Source organism: Nicotiana attenuata, unplaced genomic scaffold (assembly GCF_001879085.1).
Source record: "Nicotiana attenuata strain UT unplaced genomic scaffold, NIATTr2, whole genome shotgun sequence".
NCBI lineage: Eukaryota > Viridiplantae > Streptophyta > Magnoliopsida > Solanales > Solanaceae > Nicotiana > Nicotiana attenuata.
In genome coordinates, this window is record NW_017672579.1 from 110,297 (window position 1) to 117,929 (window position 7,633).

Sequence of the window (7,633 nt, forward strand, 5' to 3'; positions counted from 1 at the left end):
TTTGGCATCAATGTAGGTTTCTGGAGCCACAGACTCGAGTACGGGATTTTTCTAGGGGTGAGGTAGAGCCTAGCTACATATCCTGGTATGGTAAAAGAGCTCGAGTCCATCAAAAGCTAGAACGGCCCGCCAAAAGGCCCTACATATAACAGTTCACTGATGGGGCACAAGAACAATGGAATTGGTTAGCTAAGGAGAAAAACTACAGCATTACGATAAGCAAATTAGAAGGGCAAATCAGAGATCTTAAATTTGATAGTAGTGTGCAGGCCGCTGCTGATGAAGGAGAGAGGAAAAAGTTGGCCCGAGAAAAAGAAGCTCTCCGAGCCCAGATTTAAAGGATGAAGATAGCTGCTGAAAACCCGAGAAGGAGCCAAACAGATGAAAAACTTATAAACGGTCTCGGGAGGAATGTATGTGAGTATGGGACTGATTTGGAAATGTCCGAAGGTAGATTGGCAAGAGCCCGGGCAAAGTTGGCGAAGAACGCAAAAGGACGGGCAGGGTTTGTTAAGCAATTAAAAGAAAAATATGATAGAGACGTCGCAAATCTAAAGAAAAAGCTAACACCCTCGAGAATAAAATGGCTCAACAGATAAAGAACTTCAAGGCAGAGAGGGAACAATGTTATGCATTGATGTCCCGACTGGAAGAGGACATGCGACAGTTGCAGGAGCAAAGCCATACGGACACCCAAGTTCTGGAAGCTAGATCTCAACAAATTGGACGCCTAGTCCAAGAGAAAGGCATCATTAGAGAAAGGATTAGAGGAATTGCTGATTATATCGTCATGAAATGCCATGAGTGCGAGGATATGACTAGATCCACTTTCTTCGCCGCAGTGATGACTTTTGTTCGCCAGATAATAGACGACCTGGATCGCCTCCAAGAAGATATTGCACGTAGGCCCGCGTCGAGATCGACTGATGTCCCGCGGGCCCCTGGAGTGGTATTGGAGGCACTTATGTACTCCGATTTTTCTTTTCGAGTCTGTATTTCAGTTTCCTTTTAGAGTCTGTTAGTCTACTTTGAGTCTGTTTTTGTTTTTAGTTCTAAAGTCTGTATGATGGAGTCTTTGTAATAGAGAAAAAGCCGAAGTTTTCATTTAATGAAAGTTTGAAAAAACCAAAAATTTTCTTTTTTTTTATTATTTATTTTGCATTTATCCCCTGAACTACATAATGATCTGATTCACGCGGCGTCGTGATACGTAGGCAATCCCCATCGGATCCGGTCATAGCCATAGATAATTCAAATAAGAGAGAAAATGAGAGAAAACAATGCAAAAGAGAGAGCCCACAGAAAATAGAGAAACAATGAAAAGCGTAAAGAAAAGAAAAAGATTCAAGATCTGGGAGGTAACAAAAGCCGGGATGAGACACGCTACCATTGCAAAACATGTAGAAAAATGTTTAACTGTTTAGGTGCATTGCATTCCCCAACGTGCGATTCCTTATGTGTTAATTGTTGCAACCTAACCGGTTTGTTGTGTATGCTGTTGAGAACAGGTCCTGTTTTAGGTGGTTGGTTTTGTGGTAATCTGGTTTCACACCCTTACTTCAGAGATCTAAAGGGAGTGTTGAAATGACATCGAAAAGTCACCTACCAACCATTAACCCCTCAGAGGACAGCCCAATGTCGGTTATCCCGACGTCAGAGTCAGCAACTGCTGAAGAGAACAGGATACTGCGCCTCCGCATGTTGGAAATATGGGATGCTTGGTCTAACGGTAGAGAGCCGCCTAGTGCAATACCTGGTTTTCCCGAGCAGATTCCCAGAACAAGTGGAACCTCCAATGTCCCTATAAACTACCCGGCCACCCCATTAGGATACCCCACTATGTCAACCCATTTCACTGGAACGCCTTCTACGGTTCGCCCCTAGGCACTATTTCGGTAGTGTTTTCTAACATATTCACCGCACCACCAACCTCTGCTACGGCACAGCCAACAATGCCCAGGCCAGGTTTCGAGCTGTCAGCCTTTACTTTCCAAATACCACCATTTCAATTGGACACGGCTCATGTCACCCCAAACTCCTACCCTCAGCACCTTCGGTATGAATCTACCACGGAACAAGAGAAAACTGTGAAAAACCCCGAGCAAGAAGAGATGACTCGAAAAATGAAAAGCATCGAACAAAGTCTCAAGAACATACAAGGCCTAAGTGGCCGGAAGAGTGTTTCCTATGCCGACCTGTGCATGTTTCCTCATGTTCAAGTACCCATCGGTTTTAAAACACCAAAATTCGAGAAGTATGACGGGCATGGAGACCCGATTGCCCATTTGAAAAGATACTGTAATTAGTTAAGAGGAGCGGGCGGAAAGGAAGAACTGTTGATGGCCTACTTCGGAGAGAGCTTAACTGGAATCGCATCAGAATGGTATATGGACCAGGACATCTCCCACTGGCACATATGGGATGACTTGGCCCGAGACTTTGTCAGACAATTCCAGTACAATGTGGACATAGCTCCAGATAGAAACTCTTTGTCCAATCTCAAAAAGAAGTCTTCGGAAAGCTTCCGAGGATACGCTATCAAATGGCGCGAGCAAGCGGCCAGGGTATAACCCCCAATGGATGAGACCGAGATGGTTAGTGTCTTCCAACAAGACCAAGAGGCTGATTATTTCCAGAACACGATGTCCTCCATGAGCAAACCGTTTGCAGAAGCCATAAAGATTGGGGAGATGGTGGAAAATGGTTTAAAGACGGGTCGCATCATGAGCCAGTCGGTTATAAGGGCCACTTCTCAAGCAATCCAGAGTGGATCAGGAGGTGTAGCAAACCGGAAAAAGAAAGAAGAGGTAGCAATGGTGGCCTCAAGCCTGAGAAATCCCCGTCAACCTCGAGGTTACTTTGGTTCCTCTTCCAGCCCCCCGCAATATTACTACCTTACAAAGATGCGGCATATGTCGTGACTCCTCAGCCTTATGCAGTAATGAACGCCCAACCATATGCTAGGCCGCAACAACAATACAATCAGAACCGAGCTCCACCTCCCAGAAATAACCCTCCTCACCAAGCTCCATATAATCCCCGTCCACCACAGAATAATTTTCCATATAACGCTCGTACCCGTGAACCACCCAGAAAAACCAACTTCACACCCATTGGTGAATCATATTCCAGCCTCTTCCCAAAATTGGTCCAAATGGGTTTGTTACAACCCGTACCTCCAAACAGGCAAAACCTAGAGTCACCCTCCTACCGATGAGGCAAATGTTATATGAGGCTCATATGGTCCAGCCGGGTGAAGGCTCAAGCACTGCTGAGGTGCAATATGTGGGGCCGAATGCCAAGCTTCAAAAATGGAAGGCTACTCCATTCCCAGTCAGGCGGGAATCCCGGTAGTTCAGTCTTTCCATCTTTTCTGCATTTCGAGTTATTTCAGGGTGTAACTCGAATGTTTTTAGTTTATTGTCTCTTAAAATTCCAATGTAAAACCTCATATCTTTAAATTCAATGAAATGAAATCAATATTTCATCGTCTATGAATCTCTTTCTTTATTCTTTCTGATTTTTGTTATTTTTCTTATCTCTCCTTTTCAGTTCTAATAATGCGGACTTAAATAACATGACATGCTTGCGGACTTCATGCCCAGATCTTAATACGCTGTCTAACTGTGAAATAATGAACCAAGAACCGGAATATGATGAAGATGAGGCTTTTAAGGAAATAAATCGAGAACTAGAATAATTTGAGAATAAGCCTAAGCCAAACTTAAATGAAACTGAGCCAGTTAATTTGGGTAGTCCGGAAGAGGTCTAAGAAACCATGATAAGCATTCACGCTGATGAAAGAGCAAGAGATGTTGATTTTTTCGAATTCAAAGACGTGTTTTCCTGGTCCTATGATGATATGCCAGGACTGAGTGTTGATTTAGTGGTGCACAAATTGCCAACTTACCCCGGTTATCCCCCTGTCCAACAAAAACAGAGAAAGTTTAAAACAGACATCAGTGACAAGATCAAAGAAGAAGTCACCAAACAGTTGAAAGCGGGCGTGATCCGAGTGGTCCGATACACCACATGGTTGGCTAATGTGGTCCCAGTGCCAAAGAAAGATGGGAAAACCCGAGTGTGTGTTGATTATCGGGATTTGAACAAACCAAGCCCCAAGGACAACTTTCCATTACCAAACATCCACATCCTTGTTGACAACTGTGCCAAACATTAGATACAGTTTCGTGGATTGTTATGCTGGGTATCATCAGGTTCGGATGGATGAAGAAGATGCAGAAAAGACGGTTTTCACCACGCCTTGGGGTACTTACTGTTACAGGTCATGCCGTTTGGTCTAAAGAACGCCAGGGCAACTTGCATGAGAGCTATGACTGCCATCTTTCATGATATTATGCACCAAATTGAGGTGTATGTGGATGATGTGATCATTAAATCTAAAAACGCAGGATGACCATGTGCGAGATTTGAGAAAGTTCTTTGAGCGCCTGCGTAAGTATGACTTGAAGTTGAATCCAGCTAAGTGTGTATCTGGAGTACCATATGGGAAACTTTTGGGGTTTATAGTCAATCGGAGGGGCATCGAGCTAGACCCAACAAAGATAAAGTCTATTCGGGACTTGCCCCATCCGAGAACCAAGAAAGAGGTTATGAGTCTGTTGGGAAGATTGAATTACATCAGTAGGTTCATTGCTCAGCTGACTACCTCATGTGAGCCCATATTTAAGATACTGAAGAAAGATGCGGCGATTAGATGGACAGATGAATGTCAAGAAGCTTTCGACAAAATCAAAGAATATCTATCGAATTCGCCCGTGTTGGTCCCACCCGAGCCTGGAAGGCCTTTGTTCTTGTACTTGACAGTGTTGGAGAATTCTTTTGGATGTGTTCTCGGGCAACATGATGTGACTGGGAAGAAAGAACAAGCCATATACTATTTGAGCAAGAAGTTCACTAGTTAGGAAGCCAAGTACACTTTGTTGGAAAGAACTTGCTGCGCCCTAACTTGGGTCGCTCAGAAACTTAGGCATTACTTGTTCGCTTATACCACCTATCTCATTACCAGGTTGGATCCTTTGTAATACATATTCCATAAGCCAATGCCCACCGGGAGGTTAGAAAAATGGCAAATCATGCTTACGGAGTTTGACATAGTCTATGTCACCTGCACAACAATAAAAGCTCAAGCCTTGGCAGATCACCTAGCTGAGAATCCTGTTGATGATGAATATCAACCCTTGAGTACTTACTTTCCGGACGAGGAAGTATATTCAGTTGAGGTAACTTCGGAAGACACCAAGGCCTGGAAAATGTTCTTTGGTGGAGCAGTAAATGCGAAAGGTGTCGGGATTGGGGCAGTTTTGATTTCGCCCGCGGGTCAGCACTATCCGGCCACAGCCCGGCTCCGTTTCATTTGTACAAACAACACTGCCGAGTATGAAGCTTGCATCATGGGCATGAATATGGCAATTGATCTGGGGGTGGAAGAATTGTTAGTCATGGGAGATTCTGACTTGATCATTCGACAAGCTCAAGGTGAACGGGAAACCCGAGATATCAAACTTATCCCATACATGCAGCACGTGGAAGACCTCAGCAAGTGATTAAAACCGTCGAGTTCAGGTACATTCCTCGGTTTTACAATGAATTAGCCGATGCACTAGCTACTTTGGCCTCGATGCTGCCGTATCCAGGCAATGTCCACATTGACCCACTAGAAATCCAAATTCGAGAAAGACATGGTTATTGCAATACAGTTGAGATAGAACCAGATGTTCAGCTATGGTACCATGACATTAAAAGATTCTTGAAAACAAAATAATATCCCGAACAAGCCAGTGAAGATCAAAAGAGAACCATTAGAAGGCTCGCCGGTGGTTTCTTCTTAAGCGGAGAGGTGTTGTACAAAAGAACTCCAGACTTGAACCTTTTGAGATGTGTAGATGCCCAAGAGGCAGGAAGAATCATGAATGAAGTACATGTAGGAGTGTGCGGACCCCCTTTGAACGGATATGTCCTTGCAAAGAAAATCCTCATGGCAGGTTATTACTAGATGACCATGGAAAAGGATTGCTTCAGTTTTGTCCATAAATGCCATCAGTGTCAGATACACGGTGACCTGCTTCATGCACCTCCTTCAGAACTGCACCCGATGTTAGCACCTTGGCCATTCATTGCTTGGGGTATGGATGTCATTGGGCCAAACCGAGGCGAAAGCTTCAAATGGGCACAGATTCATCTTAGTTGCCATTGACTATTTCACAAAGTGGATTGAAGTAGTCACTCTCAAAGCCATCACCAAGAAAGCAGTGGTGGACTTCGTGCATTCCAACAATATCTGTCGTTTTGGTATTCCTAAAACTATCATTATGGAAAATGCTGCAAATTTGAACAGTCATTTGATGAGGGAGGTATGCGAACAATTTAAGATCACGCATCGAAATTCTACCCATTATCGGCCCAAAGCTAATGGTGCTGTTGAAGCAGCGAACAAACACATCAAGAAGATCCTCAGGAAAATGATTCAAAGTTCTAGACAATGGCATGAAAAGTTGCCTTTTGCATTATTGGGATACCACACAACTGTGCGCACATCAGTTGGAGCAACACCCTATCCATTGGTTTATGGCACTGAAGTCGTAATACCCGCAGAAGTTAAAATTCCCTCTCTTCGAATCATCCTTGAAGCTGAGATTGAGGAAAATGAATGGGTCAAGACCCGTCTAGAGCAGTTAACCCTGATTGATGAAAAGCGGATGGCCGCTGTTTGCCACAGGCAGTTGTATCAAGAAAGAATGGCCCGCGCCTACAATAAGAAAGTGCGGCCCAGAAACTTTGAAGTGGGGCAACTTGTCTTGAGACGTATTCTCCCGCATCATAAGGAAGCAAAAGGAAAATTCGCTCCAAATTGAAAGGGTCCGTACATTATAAGAAAATTGTTGCCAAAGGGGCATTATACTTGGGAGATGTTGAAGGAAATGATCCCGAAACAGCTGTCAATGCGGATGCGGTCAAAAGGTATTATGTTTAACCCTTCTAGGGTGCTAATATTCTCCGATTGGGATGACGAAGGCTTTCATTCTCGCTACCCAAACACTATCAACCCTTTGCAAACCCTTTGAGCCAGTTGCCTTTGTTTGACTACCCCCTTTGGAACCCGAAAATATTGTTAAAAAAAAATCAAAAAACAAAGTTCCCTAAACTACGTTCGACTTGGTTCCGAAAGGATACGTAGGCAGCCACTCTCTGGGGTTCAGTCACACCAAAACAAAAATCCACATTGCCCCAAAAGTTGAAACTGGGCCAGAAGTTATAATGGTTCGGTGATGGTTCGCCTGAAAGGTTCCAAAGTTGTAATTCAATCCAAACTCTTTTTACCCTAAATCCTGTTCAAGTCTTTCTGATCAATCCGTAAAGATGTCCAAAATTGGAGGATATGGTTACTTGGATCTGATACAATCGAATGAGAGAAATAAAATGAGAGAGTCTTATTGGTGAATACCCATACGGGCACCATAGGGCGATGGTAAGCAGAGTAATTGAAAATGAGAGAGTCTTGTTAGTGAAAACTCGCAAAGAGCACTATGAGGCGACTGTGAGAAGAGAAATGAGAGAGGTCAATTGGTGAAAACCCGCAAAGGGCGCCACTGATCGAAAAGAGGAGTCCCTT